This window comes from Vombatus ursinus, unplaced genomic scaffold (genome assembly GCF_900497805.2).
Source record: "Vombatus ursinus unplaced genomic scaffold, bare-nosed wombat genome assembly UNPS02014768.1, whole genome shotgun sequence".
Classification (NCBI taxonomy): domain Eukaryota; kingdom Metazoa; phylum Chordata; class Mammalia; order Diprotodontia; family Vombatidae; genus Vombatus; species Vombatus ursinus.
Window position 1 is genome coordinate 6411362 of NW_020954546.1, and position 23355 is coordinate 6434716.

General features: G+C 41.3%; 1 protein-coding gene across 6 annotated transcripts in view; it reads left to right on the plus strand.

Moving 5' to 3' along the window:
- Positions 1-20997: 20997 nt before the first annotated feature.
- The window catches only part of LOC114043045 (OTU domain-containing protein 7B-like), an 82827-nt gene continuing 80469 nt past the window's right edge, over positions 20998-23355 (plus strand). For 3 of the 6 annotated variants that reach the window (XM_027861892.1, XM_027861898.1, XM_027861893.1), the window contains exon 1: positions 21733-22140. The gene's annotated coding sequence lies outside the window, so the exon portion shown is untranslated. Of the gene's footprint in view, positions 21104-21652; positions 21669-21732; positions 22141-23355 lie in introns of those variants that run through there. The other 3 variants (XM_027861895.1, XM_027861894.1, XM_027861897.1) reach the window with 2 other exon arrangements.

Sequence of the window (23355 nt, forward strand, 5' to 3'; positions counted from 1 at the left end):
TTAATTTATTAGTTTTCAATATTCACTTCCACAAGATTTTGAGTTCCAAATTTTCTCCCTATCTCTCCCCTCCCCCCACCCAAGATGGCATGCAATTTGATATAGACCCTACATATACATTCATATTGAACCTATGTTCACATTAGTCATGTTGTAAAGAAGAATTAAAACTAATGGAGCAATCATGAGAAAGAAGGAACAAACAAAAAAAAGAAAGAAAAAAGAGAGAGAGCAAATAATATGCTTTGATCTGCATTTAGACTCCATAGTTCTTTTTCTGGATGTGGACAGCATTTTCCATCATAAGTCCTTTGGAGTTGTCTTGGATCCTTGCATTGCTAAGAAGAAATGAATCTATCAGAGTTAGTCATTGCACATTGTGGCTGTTACTGTGTACAATGTTCTTCTGGTTCTGCTCACTTCACTCTGCATCAGTTCATTCAAGTCTTTCCAGGTTTTTCTGAAGTCTGCCTGCTCATCATTTCTTATAGCCCAATAATATTCCATTCATACACCACAACTTGTTCAGCCATTCCCCAACTGATGGGTATCCCCTCAATTTCCAATTCTTTGCCTCCACAAACAGGGCTGCTATAAATATTTTTGTACATGTGGGTCCTTTACCCATTTGTATGATCTCTTTGGGATACAGACCTAGTAGTGGTATTGGTGGGTTAAAGGGTGTGCACAGTTTTATAGCCCTTTGGGCATAGCTCCAAATTACTCTCCAGAATGGCTGGATCATTTCACAACTCCACCAACAATGCATTAGTGTTCCAATTTTCCCACATCTTCTCCAACATTTATCATTTTCCTTTTTTGTCATATTAGCCAATCTGATAGGTGTGATGTGGTACCTCAGAGTTGTTTTAATTTGCATTTCTCTAATCAATAGTGATTTAGAACATTTTTTCATGTGTCTATAGATATAGCTTTAATGTCTTCATCTGAAAACTACCTGTTCATATCTTTTGATCATTTATCAATTGGGGAATGACTTGTATTCTTATAAATTTGACTCAATTTCCTTTATATTTTAGAAACGAGGCTTTCATCAGAGACACTGGCTGCAAAAATTGTTCCTCAGCTTTCTGCTTCCCTTCTAATCTTGGTTGCACTGGCTTTGTGCAAAAACTTTTCAATTTATTGTAATCAAAATTATCCATTTTGCATTTCATAATGTTCTCTGTCTCTTGTTTGGTCATAAATTCTTCCCTTCTCCATAGATCTGACAGAAAAACTATTCCTTGCCCTCCTAATTTGCTTATAGAATCACCCTTTATATCTAAATCATGCACCCATTTTGACCTTATCTTGGTATAGATTGTAAGATGTTGGTCTATGCTTAATTTCTGCCATACTATTTTCCAGTTTTCCCAGCAATTTTTGTCAAATAGTGAGTTCTTATTCTGGAAGTTGAGTCTTTGGGTTTATCAAACAGTAGATTACTCTAGTCATTGACTGCTGTGTCTTGTGTACCTAACCTGTTTCATTGATCCACCATTCTATTTCTTAGCCAGTACCAAGTAGTTTTGACGATTCCTGCTTTATAATACAGTTTTAGATTTGATATGGCTAAGCCACCTTCCCTTGGATTTCTAGCTTTCAATACTTTAAATGTTTACTTTGTCTTTAAAAAGAATTAATCACAGCACCTGCCAGGCATGTTATACTTATTGGGAATACAGTTAGGAAGAGATAACTGATGGAGGAAACATTCTTATAGAACAGATAAAGATAGATCTAACACAGATGTTTTGTCATAAAAGCACGGTCTGGCTGGGGCCTTGGAGCTAACAAAATGATAAAGTTATCCTTTGATATTACCTCCCAGAGTGGAAGATACACATTTATAATAGGAAAATCCATCTGGGTAAGAGTCAGTAGGGTCAGCGGAAAATAGGAGTTACCATGGTCACCATACTATCTGCTTTATCCTATTTTGTACATATTGTATGCCCTGGTTAGAGCATAAGCCCCTCATGGACAGGAACTGTCTCATTTTCTGTCTTTGTATCTCTAGTATCCATCACTGTGCTTGACACATAATACATGCTTAATAAATGCTCGTTGATTGACTGATGAGAACACAATTCTAATTTTATCATGAAAATCAATGTAAAAGCAGGTTTGATTTGTTTTATTAAAATTTACTAAACACAATATTCCATAAAGCTTGAAGTCTTTGTGCCTATATATGTATGTATGCATATGCATATGTATGTATATATATATATATTTTCATGACAGTAAATTAGTGATTAAGACTGTTTCCTTCTATTGATTTAGATTCTTGTTTCCAAATAACTTTTTGTTGGTCCTCTGAAAGATCAGCCTACTAATTTCCTTTTAAACATGCTAAGCTAAAAGAGTCTTGAAATTATTTGCTCCTAACAAACCAAGAATTATTTCTCTGGCTTGTATGATGTTCCTAAGAAAAGCAGACACAGAATAACTTCTTCAGCCCTTCTTAGCTTCCTTAGCCATCTGTTCTTAGTCTTTATCTCTTTGTACCAAAATCCCTTATCCTCTTAATTACACTATTATTATTTATCCTAATGTCCCTAAATGAACTTGTATGATCCCCTCGTTCTCCAAAGGACAGAAGTAAGATGCGTTTGGTAAACCCTGCCCAGAAAAATTGTTACCTTGACATGTCTATCTTTGTGGCCTCATTTTCAAGAACAAGTGTCAGTAAAGAAATATTTTTGAAAGGCCTTAGGTGATGCAAAGTATCATTCAAAATAGAATGTAAGATCCTACAAATCTGCATAGGGGCTATATTTAGTTTGCAGTTTTGTGCACTTCAGCCAATACTGCATTATTAAAGCAAATTGCATACTAAATGCTTAATAAATATTTTTGAAGATGAAGAGGAGGATGAATATGTATAGTTAGTTCTCTGAGAATAGGAACCTGCCCTTCTTGCCCCTAGCAGTGTTAATGTTAAAAAGAATAATGAAAGAAACAGTATTGCTCTAGGTTTAAATTATCTATACAGTCACCTGTCACCATATTTTGTGAATTTTACAACCCAGAGGAGGAACTAGGAAATATTGAGGTCATCATGCGATATTGTTCCACTTGTGCATATGAAGTCATCACTTCCTGATTCTTTCCCCCAGAGCATAATCAGGTTAAGGGAGTTTCCCGGACCTTACAGCACCCTAATCCACCCACTTGGTCCAAGAGTTCATTTGATGTACTGCTTGTCAAAAGGTTGACAAAAACCAACAAAGTCCCATTGGACTCCATGACTCAAAACAGATAGCAATAATGATAAAGATGAGCTGGACTTCTATAGTCTATGAAAGTGACATTGCCATATGTGCCACAGGACACATTGATTTTGTTCTCTAACTTTCTTTAAAATGCATGCCATTTATCATAAGGTAAGAGAAAATCATCATTCATAAAGGATATATATTATTGGGAAAGGAAGTGAGCCAGGGTATTGTGGCAGATGTAGGTACAAAATGTAAAAAGACCTAGAGGAAGGCTCTTGTGTGTTGGGCAGATGTATGGGAGAACATGAACAAAAATGGCACAAATGAGTTACGATTTGCAATGATGGAATGAATGTCCATATTCATGGAATCATAGCTCTATTGAAGCATTAAAGAAAGTATGGAATCCAGAGCTATTGTGGGACAAATGGAGATTAACTCCTAACTGATTCATAGGGAAGATATACTCTACTCTGTTATTAGTGGTTTGCTAAAGCCTACCTAGAGGCATTGTGATGGGCTGCTATTAGATGAGTTATTTGGGATCTTTCTGAACCTTCGTGAACTTCTTGTTACCATTCTGGACCCCATGGCATGAGATCTTGAAATCTTTATCACTTGGGAAAACTTGAGTACAAACCCTGAATCATTATGCATTTCTATTGTATGTTGTAAACATTAGAGTTGGGAAGAAGGTAAGCAAATATAAGGGCAAGAGTCTATAATTTCCTCTGTAAAAGTGGAAAAGATTACTATTTCTCTGACTCTCTTAGGTGGTATCCTACTTGCTTGGTGGCAGGAGAAAGACTAAAGTGACCCTTGATATGGTCATTAAACTTATCAGGACATCACTGATAATATATGGACTTTTACATGCTCATAGCCATATCTTTTCATCCTTCTCTTCTCCCTCTGCATAGTGGCTATTGAGAGTTAGCTCAGCAAAACACACAGTTCAGAAAGTCTTTGTGTTTCCCCATTCATTTATTTCAATGCTGTGTGCACAGTGAATGCTCAACAAATGTTGCCTGCCTGCCTGCCTGGCTTCATCATTTCATCATCTGAATGGTATTTATCGAACATTTGGGTATGGATCACTCTGTCCTAGCTTTTTTTTTTTTTGGCCTTCTTTCAAACAGAGTTCATCCTCGTACTTACAAAAATTATACAAAAACTAGACAGTGATGGGGAGAATTTTGGCCACTTACCAAAGGGAAAAAATTTTAACCTAGAATTATATACAAGTTTAAAAAAACTCCCCAAATCTACCACAGCTCGAGATGGATTTGTTTGTTTGCTTGTTATTGTTGTTGTTTTTAGAGAGATAAAGCTAAAAGGCTCAATTTCCTTCAAGGATTCATGACTTCATTAGTACCAGTATACCCTCTACCGGATCTAGCAAGATCATGGCAGACTAAAATTCTACCACATCTAAGTTGCTGTGGTTGAAAAAATTCATCATCTTCTAGTGACAAGTCTTTTTGGACTTAGACTAGTCCCCAAATGACAGACCGACAGTTCATCATTGGCCATATTTGAAACTTTTTCGACTTGGTAGGATCTGCCAGAGTTTGTGACTTCTTTGGCGTGGTCTTCAAGAATCTAAAGTCACCTTCAAGATAATGCCTCATACTAGGCATGGGAATAAAACTTTATTGGGGGTATTGACATATTATTTTTGAAGAAGAGAAAAATATAGTTTGTCTTACCTGATTTTAAAATTAAAAAGGAACAGAAAACTTTTTAAAATAAATATAAAAAATACAACTAGTTAAAGGAAAGACTACAGCAGAAGGGGAAAGAGGACCGGGAAAAATAGAGTGGAAGGATACCCAGAGGGATCAGAGGATTATAGATCTAGAACTGAAAAGAATATCAGAAGCCCCCTCATTCCACAGATGAGGAATTTAAGTCTGAGAGAGGCTCAAAATCCAGTAAGGATTTTAAGACTTATAATTTGAATTCAAGTCCTCTGGCTCTAGAACCAATGCTCATCCCACTGTACCATGGAGAACAGCTTAATGAAGTGCAGATTACCACCTATCCATACTTTTTTATTCCGTACAATCTAATCTTTATATGTTTTCCCATAAATCCTGTGTAGATCATTTTTGTCAATACCCATTTTTTTTTTTAACATTCTTCCTGTGTGTCTTTTAACATTTCAGAAATAATGGTACAACACTTAGGCTGTCCAATGGTGTTCTTGATATAAGACTTAATTGCTTTTTTTTCTGGACATACACATATATTTATAAATGTACACACACACACATACATATACATATATATTTAACTTTTTCATGCTGCCTCTCATGTAATAAGTCATTGTTGGCAATGTGTCTACTTACAGAGAGCATTAGCTTTAGTATCAGACAAGCTGAGTTCAAATCCTGGCTCAGCCATTTCTTGAATAAATCACATACCCTGTCAAGGACCTCAGTTTCCTCATTTGTAAAACGAGGGAACTGAATTAAATTATCCCTAAAGTCCCATGTAGTTCTACATCTATGGTTGTATAATCTTTGATTTTTCTCTTCTTTGTGTCACCTGGAATTTTGATTCTTCCAAAGTTATGGTATTTCATGATTCACAGTCATGATTGTGAGTTTGAGAGGAGGGACTGTGCCTTTTCAACTTTGCAGTCCCACTATGCCTTGTATGTAATAAGTACTCAATAAATGTTTGCTAAATGAATGAACAGATGAATGAATGAATGAATGTAGAATTCTCTACTAGCTTTCTAGCACTTCAACTTCTTCATCTGTGGTCTATGAACTCTCTTTTCTTTCTATTCTCTTAGTTCTTGTTTCTGCCTTTTCATTCCCCTCTCCTATTTTCAAATGAATATGAGAGAAGACACTGATACTAGCCTAGAGAATGAGTTATATAATGAGAATCTGAGATGGTGATAATAGTATTTCTTCCACAATTTCACCCATTAGATCCCTTTATTCTTTTGCAAGTCATTGGGAAAACTGCTTGCTGAATAAGCAAAGAGCGATAAACATCTGCTTTGCTCTCCTTTTAGCATAATTTCTGATTGGGAGGCCTGGAAAGGATAGACAAATGTGGGCAGCAAGACATCTGGGGAGAGCACAAATGTTGTATTTAATTATGAAGAAGACCCTTCAGAATACGATTTATGTTTTCTTATAGTGTGCTACAAATCACACATCACAGGTAGGAAAAAAGGCATCAGCAACATTCATCTTAGCAAATGAGAAAAATTGCTTGCTGAGCCGGAAAAGGAAGTAGGAGAAACATGTGATTTACTAGACCTCTGAGTAAACTGCATATAATGAAAGGAGAATGGAAGACAACTGCTCCCATCCTCATCATATAAATATTTATTATAAATCCACATTGTGTTAGACACCATATATAGGGTATACAAAAAGCACATTGCTTGCTTAGTGCTCTAAGGGAACTATTCCAACTCCTTGCACTGAGGAGGCAAAACGTCCAGAGCATGGCTACTACATCCCTTCTGGAATCTAAGGGTAGCCCTGGGGGTTTGGAGGTTGTCTTTTTAATGCTGAATAGCTCATGAGCCCCCACTAGTGTGTTTCCCACCATGATTATCATTTATCAATGAGAGTTACCTAGTCATCCAGACTTAAGTAGCTTTTAAGAAGGGATATTTAAGGTAGCAGTATAAGAATAGTTGGTACCGGGCGGGGGGTGCAGCTAGGTGGTGCAGTAGATACAGCACCGGCCATGAGTTCAAATTCGGCCTTAGACACATAACACTTACTAGCTTTGTGACCCTGGGCAAGTCACTTAACCCCCATTGCCTGGCGCCCCCCCCCCCCAAAAAAAAAGAAAAAGAAAAGAATAGTTGGTACAAAACACTATCCCAAAGTCTGTGATATACTCTCTTACCAGTACATAGAGTTCGATGGAAAATGGGCTTAAGTTTGGGGAGTACATGTGGCAAAAAGGGTAATTTACAGCTCCTGGAAGTCCTTTTGCTGTAGTCCTCAAGATGTGTCTCTTAAGTATGGTATAGTTTTTTGCTGGGATCTTTGTAGAACTTTGTAAACTGTGTGTAATCTGTCCTTGTCTCCCAATGCCATCAGCTAGTCCAGGGATATTGCTAAGATGCTGATGGAAAAATGGGAACTCCTCTGAACCGCCAAAGTTCACAAGGTCCTCCTCTGGTCATTGGTGGTGAGGAGACAAAGACCAAGGTCAGAGAGTTCTCTTTTTCCCCAAGCAACTCCTTCTCAGGGGGTTTACCTGGGATACCTTCTTATTCACTATTCCCTGAAATCTCTATCTTTCAATTCTGCACTTGTTTGCTATTTTGTAGAGGACTCATGGGCATGACCATGTTCCTTCAGCCAATTCAAATGTTCTTCATTTACTCCAATTCATCTCTTGACTTCTTAGAAACATATAATTTGGTCAAGGCCCTTTTACATGTATTTGGAATGCTTTTGATTGATTTGATTCAATTAAAGATTGGTAAAGATACCAGGGTATAGCATTTTATCACTTGCTTTAGATGGGATAAGGGTAATTTGATTGATTTATTCATTTTACTTCACCTTTGCCTTAGTATTTATAGGAAATGGGATTAAAAAGAAAAAGTAAGAAAATTAATATTTACAGCTCCTTTACCCAACACCTTAAAGCAATTAATAGGTTCCCTGAGTCCTGTCTGTTTCATGGGTTGTCAGGGAGTAGAAGATTCTAAATTGCCTGCCTGAGCGAGAGTGGGAGATAACAAAGAGACGAAATGCTACACCACCACCTGTGGAATATTAAAATAGCGAGACAATGACCTCTAGCTAGTTGTATGGGTCCCTTGTGTAAGATTTACAGAAAAATACGGACAAAGATTGCCTGGGATGAGGTGTGAAGGGGTTTTGCCTTGCTCAGATATGAAGAGATCTAAGAACCTGGATAATATGCAAACATTATGTAAAGCATTGTGAAGGTCGGTGGGGGTGATCAGTTGCTCCCACCTTCAAGATTTGCATCAGAATGAGATGCTGTGATGCATAGAAACAATATAATGCATTGTTTGATATACTGTTATGTCCTTTTATTCAGTGACAGTCAACAGTTCAAAGTGCTTGTACAGTTTCCCCAGGGGGCACATTCCCTGGTGCCATGTGATCATACACAAAACATCTGTCGGTGGAGACAGTACAATTTGACCTTCCCATATTTGTCCTTCTAGACTTCCTTCTCAGGTACTATCTCTGCTCTTCACTTTTCAGTCTCTCCCTTGAGCTTCTTGGAATTTTAATTGGTGGGGGGACAGGTTGGGTGGGGAATATTGGGTGTTGGTATCTTTGCTTCCTGCTTCTTGCTGCTTAATCTTTAGTTTTTGGGGCTGTTAATTGGTCATGGCCTTACTTGTAGAAAGACCTCTTGACTTATAGTTTAGGCTTGCTTGGCCTTGGGAAAAAACTTGTCTGATACAGCATGAGAGCATCCTAGAAACAGATCAGGAATATTGCTTTACAGACAGATAAAGACACAGAAGTGTTTATAAGAATCCTAAAAGGGAGTTAGTAGCTTTAGTGGGGTACTCACCTATAGTTCTAGGTGAGTTCTAGGTTCAATCCTTTCATGGCCTGGGAACAATCTAATTGTTGCCTTTGGGCCTTAATTATTCATCTCAATACACTGATCCAACAGAGTAATCGAATCCTCTCACATAGAGACGTGCATATATTTTATTGCTATTGTTATTGTTATCATTATTATTACACATCTTTTTAAGGACCTTAGACCACTCTCTAGGTTTAAAAAATATATATACATAATAAAAGTGGATTTCAGAGGTTATCCTCTCTTTTACTTTGTTTTCAGGTTGAGCTGCCTCTTATGTTGTTGAGTCATTTCGGCTATGTCTGACTCTTCTTGACCCCATTGGTGTTTTCTTGGCAAAGATACTGGAGTGGTTCTCCATTTCCTTCTCCAGCTCATTTTATAGATGAGGAAACTGAGGCAAACAGGATTAAGTGACTCGTCCAGGGTCACACAGCTAGTGTTTGAGGCTGGATTTGAACTCATAAAGATGAGTCTTCCTGAATGCCAGCCCAGTACTCTATCCACTGCTCCATCTGGCTGCCTGCCTCTTATATATCTAATTATGTTAATTTCTTATTATTATACTTTTATGGAATATGTAGAACAATTTATCTTTCTTTTATAACAAGTTACATTGTGAAAGATCTTCAGATCCTTTTTCGCTCTCTTCTCCAGGGTAAATAATAATACCTGTCCCTAGAGTCATTTTTCTTGGGTTTTATTTTCTATAATTTAGTGTTTTTTGTTTCTTTTGTGAAATGTTCAACATTCTTAAAGCTTAAGCTATGGAAGTACAAATTGGATTTTATAGTCTTGCAATAGCATTACTAACTAATTGGAATACTGGATTTAGAGACTCAGGGGACCTGGGTTCAAATCCTGGCTTTGTTACTTATTATCTAGATAACTTTGGGCAAATCACCCAACCTCTCTGGGCTTCAGTTTCTTCACCTGGAAAACAGAGAGGGCTGGACTAATTTTTAATGTCCTTTCTCACTCTGATGCTTTGATCCTATGATGATCATGGGACACTTAGTTCCCAATGATTGTTGTGCTTCTTAATAACGGTAGAGTCAGAGCATTATTGGTTAATGTAATAAATATCATATCATATAACACAATATAATATTGTATTACATAACTATATAATATAACATAGTTTTATTCTCCAGATGGAGAACACTGATGTGAAGATAAGCTGTGACTTTTCTGAAGTTCCTGAGTGACTTGGTCTAGAGCCCACACTTCCTCATTCTTTGCTTCATATCATGTTCCCTTAACCATATTGCAATTTTTAGTTGTGATCATTCATGTTTAGGGAAAACAAAATACCCAAAACCAAAACCACTGGTGGGGGGGATGTTTGTTGATGGGTCTTGGTTCTCAAGCATAGTGTATATAAATGTCCAATGCTTGGTGATTTTCACAGGGAAGATTCTCAGCTGCTTGGTTAGTGACCCTGCCTTGGGCTTGGAAGGGTTGGGGTTGAAAGAGTGGGTTCTCTGCTCCCAAGCTATCTTGTTCCAGAGCTGTTTACTGAAAACAGGTCCTGGAAATGCTATTCAACCAGAGAAAGGAGGAGGGGAGGAGGAGCCCAAAGATCAAAAGAGAAACTTTGTAGGAAGTAAGAAGGGCATGACAGAATGTACTGTATGTATGGTAAGAATCAGGCCTTTCAGCTCCTTTCAGGAATTGGAGTGTCTGTAGTCAAAGACAGCATTGTCTTCGCCTGGCCTCGGTAATCTTTCCTCCAGTGTGGTGGGTGAGGTGGAGGGCATGTATTGAATAGAGCAATCATAGACTTTGAGGTCTTAATGCTTACACTAGTTTCTGGTTCCAGAATACTGGATTTGGAGTCAGGGGTCCTGGGTTCAAATTCTACCTTTATTACTTGTATAACCTTGGCCAAATTGCAACTTCTCTGGGCCTCAGTTCCTCATAAAATAAGGGATTTCGACGGGATGATCTCTCCATTCCCTTCCTGCTCTAAAGCTTTGATGCACTTTCCTGGACCTCTGTTGCTCATGGGGTGGGGGACAAGGTTGGTGTTGAATTAATGTCAATTGTTAACAAATAGATGCTGAGCTATTCCTGTCCATGTGAATGTGAAAAGGCCCAGAGAAGAAGCAGAGTAACACAGCTTGGGGGATACCCAAGGGACATTCCAAGCCACTTTAGGAATTGTGGCAGGGTGAACAAAACTGATTGAGGCTGTAACCTCTTTCTATCTGTTCTCATTAGTAGAGTTTTCATTTCCTCTTCTCTTCTCATCCCTCCCATCTGTATCTATTTATTTTCAAAAGTTTTTTTTAATTTTTGCACATTTGCCTTCAGACTGTCCCCTAGAGTACTTTGCTGAACCCCCTCCTCTGTCCCTGACCATCTTTAGATGTTTTCTGGCCTCAGGGACCCTACTTGCACAATGGAGGTCACCTACTTAAGGAAAACGTTATCTAACTCTGGATTTGTTCCCAAACTAAAAAAAGGGAAAAAAAAGTTGCTATTTCATTCTTTTTCTTTGGTTGCTGACATCTCTAAGCATTCCCCCCGAGCATGTGACATGTGTGCTGCTAGGATGCACATCAATCCAGCAGGGTGGAAAGCAGCAGCCAGAGGGCACATCACAAGGAGAGTTGTATGGGTGTCAGCCAGCAGCAAGTAAGTATTTAGGTCTGGACTACAGGACTAACAATAATAGCATTTACATATCATTAGAGGGCTTGCAAAGGGTTTTACATGTATTGTCTCACTTGATCCTTGGACTATAGGATTTAGAAATGGAAGGAACCTTAGAGATAGAACTAGTCTATGCCCTTTGTTCTACAGACAAGGAAACTGAGGCCCAAAGAGGTGAAATTCAACCCAAGATTGGACAGGTAGTAGGTAGCAGGGACAGAATTGGAACCCAAGGCCGTTTACTCCTAGTCCAGTACCTTAGTCCTGTGTCTCTTGTCCCACAAGTGCCCTATTTGTCAGTCAGTGTATGCTGGGCACTGCCTACCCCTTCTGATACTCTGTGGATTTTGGTTGTTTTCCAACACTGACCTGTTTATTCAGCTGAAAGTATAACTAACCCATCCCATTCCTGGGCTCCTCCTATTCTGCCTTGGCCTGTGTGTTGGCAGGGTTAATGACTTGCTTCCTCTGGGCCTTGGGGTGAATCATAGCGTTGCTTAGGCATGAGTCTGACCTATCTCACCAACATTCCAGTCTAGTAGGTCTCTGCTCTCCTCACAGCCTGGGGGACTAACTTCTGGCTCTGCTTTGTTTGGTTCCTAGGCCTGTGAGAGTCCTGTCTGGACAATTCCTATATGCCTATGTTGTTTTTCAGGAGTGGAATACTACCAGTCTAGCCAAAGAGCTACCTTAAAAATAGTCCTCTAGTTAAGATCTCTAAAACAAATGCTTTGGGACACAGACAAAGGTTGGAACAGGCAAATATGAGAAAATATGCCTGGAGATCTTCTGGTATTCCTCCGAGGGTTTCCTTTCCAAGAGGGAAGAAGTTAGACAAAGCAAGACAGATGTCTTCAGCATTCTGGCTAGCAGACACCGGGTCAGATTGGTATCGCTGGGAGTTTTTCTTCTTCGCTGTTCCAATTACAACCATGTTTTTCCAATGGCCCAGGGGCCCCCTTTCCACAAGGGTCTATTGCTTTATACTTGCACGGAGCCCTGATTCATCTTGAGGATGGAGTTTGGCCACAAAGAGGGGAGCCAGATTTTGCTCATCTCTCTGGCTGGTTGCTCATACCTCAGAGTTCTGGATAAATCTCTTAGACAAAGCCTAGATGTGGCTCATGTCTAGGGGTACTCCAGTTATCCCCTTCATATAGATTTTATGTGCCATTGCATACTCAGGAACTCTGAATCTTGCCATCCACTTTGCTACTACATCTTTTGGACCAGAGGCCTAGCCCTGGGGGACTTAATGCTCTCATCTCTGGAACTACTGCCCTGGGAAAGTGAATCCTTTACACAGCCCTCTATATCTAACAGATGCCAGTCATGCTTCATATTTCATTTCTAACACCTACTTCTTGCCATCTCCCTGGCTTCAGAGCACAAACCTCCCCCCACCCCATACGCATATCTTTCCATAAAACCTCTGTAGTAAACCTAATCCACATGGTCAAGACTTCCCTGTCATTTATTTATTATCTCAGGGTCAACAGTGTAGGAGTCAGGCTGCCCATTTTTGTTTCTAATTCTTAATGCATGACTAGCCCACTTTTTTTGGTTATACATATCCTTGATAATACCTTTTAAACCTCTTCATAAGCACAAGTCATTATTAGTAACATGCTAAATTCAATGCAATCCAATTCAGCAAACATTTATTACATGCTTATTATATGCGTGATACCATGCTAGGTTTTGAGGATTCAGAGATAAAATGTGAAATAGCTCCTGCCCTTAAGGAATTCACCTTATACTAAAGAATGAATGGAAAAAAGCATTTATTAAGTGTTTACTATATACCAGGTACTGTGCTAGTAGCTGGGGATAAAAAATACAAACGAGAGACAGTTTTTGCCCTCAAGGAGCTTACATTCTAAAAGGTGTAGTGGTAGTTAGGGAATACATACACATACACACACACACACACACATATATATGTATATATATATACATGTATGTATATGTATATGTATACACACATATACAAACATATGTATATAGCTATAGTGGGGTCTCATCAGTTGTCACAACCCAGTCCAAGGCTAGGAGTTCCAAAGCTCAGGGACTTAGCTCTTCTAGGGCATGTTCTCTTCATATCCTCTTTGGAGGATACAATAGCACAAACAGGAAGACTGCCTAGGATGAAGCATAGTTGGGGATATGTGGTTAATCAATATAGGTTGTATCTAGGGAGAGATGACATAAAAGGGCAAATATGAATGTAACCTTGGGTTATAATTCAGCTAGGGGACACTGTAGTGCACAGAGTGCTGGGCTTGGAGTCAGGAAGACCTGAGTTCAAATCTGGCCTCAGACACTCACCAGCTATGTGACCCTGGGCAAGTCTCTTAACCTCTGTTTGCCTTGGTTTCCTCAACTATAAAATGGAAATTGGGGATAATAGTAAAACCTACCTCCTAGGGTTGTTGCAAAGATCAAATGAGATCATATTTATAAAGAGCTTAGCACAGTGCCCGCTTTAGAGTAAGTGCTTAATAAATGTTTGTTCCCTTGCTTTCTTCCCTAGCTCCCTGCCTAGATAGTGTTGCTATGGAGATGAAATTCTCCATCATCAGTACCTGCTTCTCTCCTCTTACACCTTAGCCCAAGAGATGTGGCTCCTTTCTCTCTAAAGGGATCAAAACTTCTTTCCAAGCTTCTTTCTGTGACAGCATTAATCATAGCAGACAAGGATTTAGCTGCCACCTAAGTTTCTTTGTTTATAATCAAGCATAGATGGTACATGAAAATACAAATATGGTTAGGGAAACCAGATTAGAAAGTAAAAAGCCTGAAGAAGTACTGGTTATTTGGCCGGGGGAGGGAGGAGAAAGACTCCTATTTCTTCCTCCGTTAGCTGAACAGGAAGTAACAGTAGGGCCCATAGCAATCAATCTCATTAATTATGAATCTCCTGCCACCATCCAGCCACCGTGTCCAGCCAGTGTCATGATGAGACTGGGAACATGAGCTGGGGAGCTGGTATTTAAAAATTAGACACTGCTAATAGAATGTTTCTGCTTGAATGGTGTAAGATGAGACTATCTAACTAATTTCTTCTAACTCTCTCTCCCCAGAAACCTCCAAAGCCAAGTTCAAAGAGCTGTCACCAAACTGGTAAATTCTAGGATAGCATCTGCTTGAGTCTCCCATTTCCTTAGCAATATCACTGGGGCAGAGAGCCCAGGAACCCAGGATTGTATGTAAAGAATAGTTTTAGGAGGGAAAGTACTAACAACAAAGGAGATAAGGAAAGGTTTCTAATAGGAGATGGTCCATGAATTGAATGTTGAAGGAAGCTAAAGATTTTAAGGGAACAAGGTAAAGAAAGAATGTGGATCTGGTGGTATAAGATGGAGTTAGGAGCTTAGGGAACAGTAAGTAGGTCAATTTGGTTTTGAATGAGTGTGAGTGAAGGGGAGTCATGTTCAATCAGCCTGGAAAGGTAGGCTTGAAGATATTACTTGTCCAAAATAAAGACTTTGTATTTCGTCCTAGATGTAATAGGTAACCTCAAGAGGTTCTTCAGCAAGGAAGTGGCCCGGTAAGAGTTGTGTATTAGAAAGATTATTTTAGCAACAGTGTAGAAAACAGATTAGAGAAAGGAGAGATTAGAGGTGGAGGCCTAATTAGGAGGATATTTCAATAGTCTAGGTAAGAAGAGATAAGGGACTGGATGAAGGTGGTTTGGCTCGGTGAGTTAGATGGGAGATTGTAAAATGTTGTGGAAACAGAACTGATAAGACTGGACCTTTAGTTGGATCGGTGGGGTGGAGTGTGAAGAGGAGGGAAGTCAGGAGCATAACAAAGGTTGCAAAGGCTGGGTGACTAGTAGGCTAGCAGTCCCCTCGATGGAAATAGGAAAGTTTGGAGGAGGGATGGACTAAGAGAGGAAGTTAATGAATTCCATTTTGGACATGTTGAGTTTGAGATGTCTACAGTACATGTCCCAGCTGGAAAGACTTTAGGGCTAGATATATGGATCTGAGAATCATCTACAGAGAGAAAATACTTTAACCCATGAGAGCTAATTAGATTGCCAAGGGAAAGGCCCAGGACAGCTTTGGGAAGAACCCTAGTTAGGGGGCAGGACATAGATGATAATATAGCCACCTCCTGACAGAGAGGTGATACACTCAAGGTACAAATTGAGACTTTGAGACTTTTATTTTTTGGAGACATGGTCAATGCAGGAATTTGTTTTGCATATTTGTTATATGGTTTTCTTTTTCTTTCTTCAAGGGGAGAGGGAGACAGGGAAGGTAGGAGGGAAAAAATGTGGATTTTTGTTAACTGAAAAAAAATAAAATTAGGTTTCCAAAAAGAAGAAAGTATAGGTGTGAATGCAGCTAAGATTAGAAGAGAAATATTTAACTGGGGGGAGGGGAAATCTTTGCAGTAAGTTTGTATCAAGGTTCCATTTTTTTTTTTATTCAGGCAGTTGGTGTTAAGTGACTTGGCCAGGGTCACACAGCTAGTAAGTGACAAGTGTTTGGTGTGAGGCCAGATTTGAACTCAGGTCCTCCTGACTTCAGGGCCCGTGCTCTATCCACTGCATCACCTAGCTGCCCCTGAAGGTTCTATTTCCAAGGATATATGAGGAACTGTTCAAAATTTATAAGGATAAAAAACTCTTCCCAATTGATAAATGGGCAACAAATATAAAGAAACCTAAGCTATGAATAGTCATGTGAAAAAAACACTTCAGGTCACTAATTAGAAAAATGCAAATTTAAAAAGATGAGGTTCTACCATACACCCCTCAGAATGACCAAGTTGACACACACATACACAAAAGGAAAATGATAAATGTTGGAGTGGCTGTGGGAAAACAGGGACATTAATGCATTGTCAGTAGAGCTATGAATTGGTCTAGATATTCTGGAAGTCATTTGGAATTATGCTTAAAAGTTACTAAACTCTGCACATGAAGTCTTTGACACAGCAACATTGCTAGTAGGCTTATACCCCCAAAGAGATCAAAGAAAGATGAAAAGGACCTCTATGTACAAAAATATTTATAGCAGCTCTTTTTGTAGCGGCAAAGAACTAGAAACTAAGGCTGTGGCCATTATTAGGGAATGGTCGAACAAATTATGTCACGTCAATGTATTGTAACTTCACTGCAGCATGAGAAATGACAAAAGGGATGGTTTCAGAGAAACCTGGGAAGACTTGTGAGAAGTGATACAGAGTGAAGTGGGCAGAACCAGGAGAACAACAATTTACATAACAACATGGTAAAGGCAAAGAATGCATGTAGAAAGAAAGAAAATAAATGCTTGCGAATTGAAAAAAATTAAAACAAAACAAAACAAAATCTTTCATAACTTGGTCCTGTCCTACTTTACAATTCTTCTTACACTTGACTCTCATTGTATTACTCTATGATTCAGTGACTCTGGCCTCTTTGTTTCTCACAAAAGACACTCCATCTCTCAATTGCCTGCATTTCCTCGGGCTGTCCTTTATACCTGGAATTCTCTCCCTCCTCATCTGCCTCCTGGTTTCCCTGGCTTTCCTTAAGTCTTAGCTTAAAATCCCACTATCTGCAAGAAGTCTTTCTTGATCACCCCTGATGCCTTCCCTCTGAAATTGTCTCCAATTTATCCTGTATGTATCTTATTTGTATATAGTTTTTTGTACATTGTCTCCATTAGACTATGAGCTCTTTGAGAGCGGAGACTCTTTTGCCTTTCTTTGTATCTCAAATACTTAGCATAGTTTCGGGCACATAGGAGGCACTTAAATGCTTGTTGACTTGACTTTAAGTCTGTGAGTGTGGCATTAGATGCTGCAGAGAATTTCTCATCTAAACTTTGTATTTCCTCTGCCACTTAACACAGCGCTCTGTAATAAACATGGATTTAGGGGTGTACTGGTAAATGTTTATCAACTGGCTCTTTTTTAAAAAAAAATATATCCACAATGCATTTTAAAGTTTAATCTGCACTATTGACACCTTATCTATCACTTTCTTAAGTCTAGATAATTAACAAAACATAAATTGAGCCCAGATTTGTGCATTTACCAATTTTTCAAGCATAAATGCTCACACTGAAAATTTAACACTAGGTTCTCCCAAGCTAGTTTGAGCAGGTTCCTGCTGGTCATAACTGGACTTTAGCAAGACATATTGAAAAAAGAATACCAAGGAGGAAGAGATCACTTTTGTAGTGGGTGGTCAGGGAAAGCTTCAAGGAGAAGGTGAGATTTGAGGGGAAACACAATTCTGACAGGTTCAAAGGAACTGGAGCAAAGTAGATGCCTGCTAAATTTTAGGAGGTGCTTGTATAAAAAGGAGAATCGAGTTATATTTTGAGAATAATGAGAACATGAGTCTGGTCAGAACATTGGATTTATCATATAGAAGATTTGTAGGACATATATGGTTGGAAATGTAGTTTGGGGTCAGATTATAGCTGGTTTTTGGATGCCAGGATAAAGGGTTTGGGCTTTATACTGTAGGTAAATGGGAATCATTAAAGGTTTGTGAAGAATAGAGTGGCATGATGAAAATAGCATTTTAGGGAGAAGTGTATAGGGTGAAATGGGAGGGAGAAGGACTAGAGTCAGGGGGAACAGGAAGGTTGCTATTGTAATAATCTAGGTATAAAATGATAAGAGCCCAATTTTGGGGAGTGCCTGTGGAAAAAGAAAGGGAGTTTGAATTTTCATCATGAAAAGGCACAGAAATTCCTGGGCACTGATAGCAGACTATCCTTGGAATTCCCTCTGGGTATCTGGGCTCCCCCTTTCCTTTGCTACTTCTTCTATGCCTGAGCTTCAAGGCTTATGGGTTCCCTGGTTGATTTCTCCAGGAAAATACAAAGCCCTAATTTTTTTTTTTTTACCTTTCTCTGCGTCCTTTGGAAGCACAGAACGTTGTTGTACTTTCCTAAGGGAGCCCTTGGTGTTTTTTGGATGAGTCACCAGGAATAGCCTCTAGGAGTGGGATGGAGACTTTTGCTACATGGGAGAAAGAAGGTGTGGCCTTATGGATCCTGGTAGTATTTCCCCTGATGTCCCTATATCATTTCCTTACCATTCTCCTTTCTAGGAGAAAAACTACTTACCTGTTGTGTCCTCTTGCTTCTGAATAGCAGGTGTCTGGCATAGAGCCTATGGGTTGCATGTACATCACTAGAATACGTGGGTTTTTTTCCCCTACTCTGGTTCTAAAGGGAAACTGATACCTCAGGAATGAGAAGGGACTCCTCCAGTGGATTAGGAACTGAGCTGAGACTAGAACCCAGGTGGCTTGGCTCTAAGCCCGTTTGACCACACTGCTGCCCACACAGCCTGGGTGAATCAACAACAAGCAATTCATTGAGCAACTGCACAAATAACAAATAAGTGATCATAGCAAGAAATAGTCACAAAGCAACTGCAACCCCCATCTGTCTCTGGCCTCCAGATTGCCAAGGAAACCTCTGAAAGTGTGGTATCTTCAATGTATTTGTAGCTTGACCTAGTATTAAACTTGGGCCAGCATCCCCTTTGGACTCACACCCTTAGTCTGTACACACATTGGCAGACCAGGTTCTATCAGGATTCTAGGGTGAAATCTGAGAGTTACTGAAGATTCTGATATACTTAGGAGCCCCAACTTATGTGCCCTCTATTGATTATCAGCTGGAATGAATTGACTTTTAGAAAAGGTATTTACTAAGCAAGAATAACAAGAATATTTGTTACAGAAACATCCCTCAAAAGAGGAGTACACCCTCTTGATTCCTTCTACATGTGCTTATCAGGCCCTGTAAAATATGTCCCATTCTAACCACCAGCAGCCACCCAAGTACCATTGTGTATGCATCAATTGATAATCAATCAATCAATAAACATTTATTGAAAGTGCCTAGTATGTGCCAGGCACTCTTCTAAGCACCAGAGTTTATGGAATAGCACCAGCACATGAAATGTTTCAGTTTTTAGGTTTTTCAACTGTCTGCTTTTTGGAGTTATCTGCTTCCCTGTTTCCCAGTCTTGTTTTGGAATTCCCACCATTTTAACTGGTAAGAAAGTAATGTATTATTTGTTGCTTTTAATGCTCAAATTACACTTTGGATCTTTGAGGATGAGCAGATGAAGAAGGGAATAAAGGAAGTGGTGTGAAGTGGGTAGTGATAGTTTATCATATATTGCACGGGGTGGGGGGGTGCTTTCAGGTTCTGGGAAGTAAGTCCATTACCACTATGACCTATACTCCTTTGGAGTGGTAAATTCGGCAAACCTCTCATAGTTCAGAAATGTGAGGAGTAATCAGGGCCAACTCCCCCCCCCCCCAAGATGCCATTAAATGGCTCAGTAAATGTATTAACTCTCTTGAGCCAATCTCCAAACTTTAAAACCTGGTGTGAATAAGTCGGACAGGAATGAGGAACAAGTATTATTAAGCACTGACTACGGCCAGCACTGTGCTAAGTGCTTTACAAATATTATTTTATTAGATCCTCACAAAAACCCCGAGAGCAGGTGCTATTTCACAGTTGAGGAAACAGCAGCAGACTGATATGAACAGACTAATGTCCGCTCAGGGATTTCTTTCGTTCGGTCTTTCATCGCCTGAAGTGCCTTGCATTGCTAAACCACAGAAGAAAACTAGAACCAGGTCCCCTTTGCTCCCACAGACTAGCAATATTGGTACTCATCAGAAGCACCCTAGGGGACCGGGGAGTTAACCTCCCCAAGCCCTGGCTCCTCCTTAGTCAGGGGGCCCCCCAGGAGGCAGGGATGGTTTAAGGTTTCCTAGAGTGAGCTGGTTCACCACAGTTTGTCTCTTTATATACGTTTATTGCCCCGTATAAAGCCAGAGCCACAATAAATGCTTGTGGACTGACTGCCGACTGGACCAGGTGAGCTGCATGCAGTTGTGAGGGCATAGGGAGGTTGACGCGGGACTGTTGCATCCTGGCTCACTCGAACGTAACTCAGGGAATCAGCGTTAATTTCGCGTGAAAAGCAGGTGCCAGGAAGTTGGAATCCTAGGACGGCGTTTGGAATTCCCTTTGGCATGTCACTTCGTCATCGCAAAGTATTTCTGAGATGGCTACCTGTGCGCTTCCCTGTACGAGATAGCAGTCCACGGTCCCCACCCTGCGGGAGCTAACTCCCAAACCCGGAGGATCGATACCTTTGGTGCATTAAGTAATGGAAGGGCTGGGGGGGAGGCTTCTTGGGTACCAGCCCTTTGGGGGTGGGGAAGAAGGAAAGGCTAGGACGGGATGGGAGACCAGGAGCATCTACCTCTACTCCCCCATCACTTTTCTCGAGCCCTTTCTCCCTCCCCACCTTCCCAGGCTCCAGCTCGGGGACGCTCCGCGAGGACAAATGGGCAACGAGGGGTCGCCCAGCTCGCTCGGGCGCGCGGGGCAAGAGAAAAAGAAGCGGGGTCACGCGCGGGTTAACTGCAGGGCGGGGTGGAGGCGGGGCGGAGGTGGTGGTAGCGGCGGCGATAGAGGTGAGGGGGCGGGGCTTCGAGAGGAGGCGGGACCGAGCCGGAGGCGGCCGCGGCCGAGGCCGCGGCGGCGGCCTCAGCGGCTTTAGGTGTCACTACCAACCCACTCCGGCCGGAAACAGGCGCCAGTTTCCGGCCGGACGGTTAAGGAGTGGCCGCTCCAGGGCCAGCCGCCGGAGTCGAAGTGGGTACCGGGCTCGGAGAGAGCGGGGAGGCGTTGGTAGTGGCGAGCCGGGACTAGCCCGTGAGGAGCCGCCGCTGCCGGGGCTGGAGGAGGGGGCCGGACCGGCGGGGAGGGAGGGGGGCGTCGCCGGCCGCCGCGGGCTGAGGAGAGGCTGCGGGGCCCCGCGCTCCGCCCCGGCGGCCTAGAGTAACGGAGCCCCCGCCCCCGGGACGCAGGGGGCGCGCGGCCGCCCGTCCGTCCGCCCGCCGTCGGACCCCCGCCCGCCCCGCCTTCCTCCGCGTCGGAATCCTTCCCCACCCCTTTGTCGGTGTGCTGGGGCGGGGGGGGTCACCCCTGACCTTCGCCGGGGGCCCGAGCTTGGCCGAGCGAGCTCGGCCGGAGCCTCTTGGCCCCCAAGTTTGCGGAGCTGCCCCATCAGGGCCGGGCCCCTCCTGGCAACGAGCTGCGGGCTCTGGTACACAAAACGCGGCCCGCAGCAGCGCCCACGGGCCCTTCCGTCCGCCCCGCCTGCCTCGGGCCGACGGAAAAGTTCCCGGGGGAGGCTGGAAACTTGAGAAGCGCAGGGGTGAGTGAGTGGCGGCGGCGGCGGCGGCCGACGGGCTCTGCCCCGCCGACCACGGTCACGGGCTGGCCCCGGCGTGTTTACTGGCCCGCGGTATTTTTAGCCGCTCTTCATCCGGGCTCGGCTCCGGGAACTTGCCTTGTTCGAGTAGGGGATGATCTGGCGGCGGCTCCCCCCCGGGAAGGTTTGTTCCCCAACACTTAGTGGAGTCCTCGTGTCCCCCGATGCCCGACCACTGACGGGCAGCGCAGAGCCCTGCAGCAGGAGCACGGAGCAGCTGCTGAACTTCGCTTTGCCTACCTTTATATTTTTGTAAACGCCTTGTGTAAAGTTACTCACCATTGCCAGTGGTAGACTTCTCTTCGTTTGTATTCCGGAGGTCCCTTTGAAGCAAATAGCCTCTTCCATAGTTGGGAGATTCGTAGAAATGTAGTCAGTTCTTAGTCATCACCTTCATCAGCGGAGAGAAACAGTGGTATGGACAATTCATAATGTTATTTCCTAATTTATTTTTAGCTTTGGAATGTTTTAAATTTTTTTAAGATTTTCTTTTCTAACGTTATACTTAGTTTTAATGAGAAAATGTGTTTTTGTTACTGATAAAGACTCATCCATGGATGGAGTTGGGAAAGAAGGTAGCTAGGGTGGCTAGAGGGAGCATGTCTGTTGCTTAAACATGTCCCTGGGCATTAGCCACAGGTTAATAATACCAACAGATTATGGAGTTGACCTGTTTATCCTCCTTGTTTCTCAAGTAGTTGATAATTGAAGTTCAGCATCCAGCTTTACCCTTTCTTTGTTTTTTCCATTGTGGAGTTAAGAGCTGGCCGAAATAATGCCACGATATAATGGGTAGCAATTAATAATAATAGAATTGAAATTGATAAATGAAATGTAGACAATTGTAGAGTGTGTCTGCAATTTTTTATCTTGTATCTTAGCCACCTCCCTACTTAAATAAACAATATCAGTATTAATGGCCCAAGGAAAACATTTGAAAACTGAAAGATATAGAAAATATACATTCCAAATAAGTTTTTAATTATTTACCATTTTGGCCTGTTGTGCCCTTCATTAGCATGAATGATCAAGAATTGACCATTCTGACTGACTTAGGGCAACTCTGTACTGAAGTGGGGAAGGATAGTTGGGGTGGGTGCAGACCGTTCCAGAGCTGAGTCAGTTACTCACATTTCTGCCTAATTAAGCTTGTCCCTTTGGTTTAATGCCACAGATTCCTTTGAGAAAGTGTAAATTTTCTGATTACAGATGCTAGTACTTTTTCCACTATACCCTACTGTCACCCCTCCCTCTCCAGTCTCTGAAAATTAGCCCCTCAAACCCAGAACATTTAGACATTGTTCCTTAGAATTAAAATACACAGTGAAATGAAAGCTTTAGTAAGAACTTTCCTACCCTCTTACAGAATTATGGTTTAGGGTAATCAGTTTGAATTTAGTTGGATTATGGAAGTGTGATCTGTCAGAGTCATAAGTGTCATTTGGATGAAATAGAAGTAAGAGTGCACAGACAACCTAAATATTATTCTGGAAACTCCATTTGTTTTTTCTCTCCTGTTTCACTAGCAATGTTTTGAGAAACATAGTATGGGGAGTTGGAATGTGATTTTTTTGAAGTTGCACACACCCAAAGAGATTAGAAGTACTCAGATGCTTCATTTTGTGTGTGT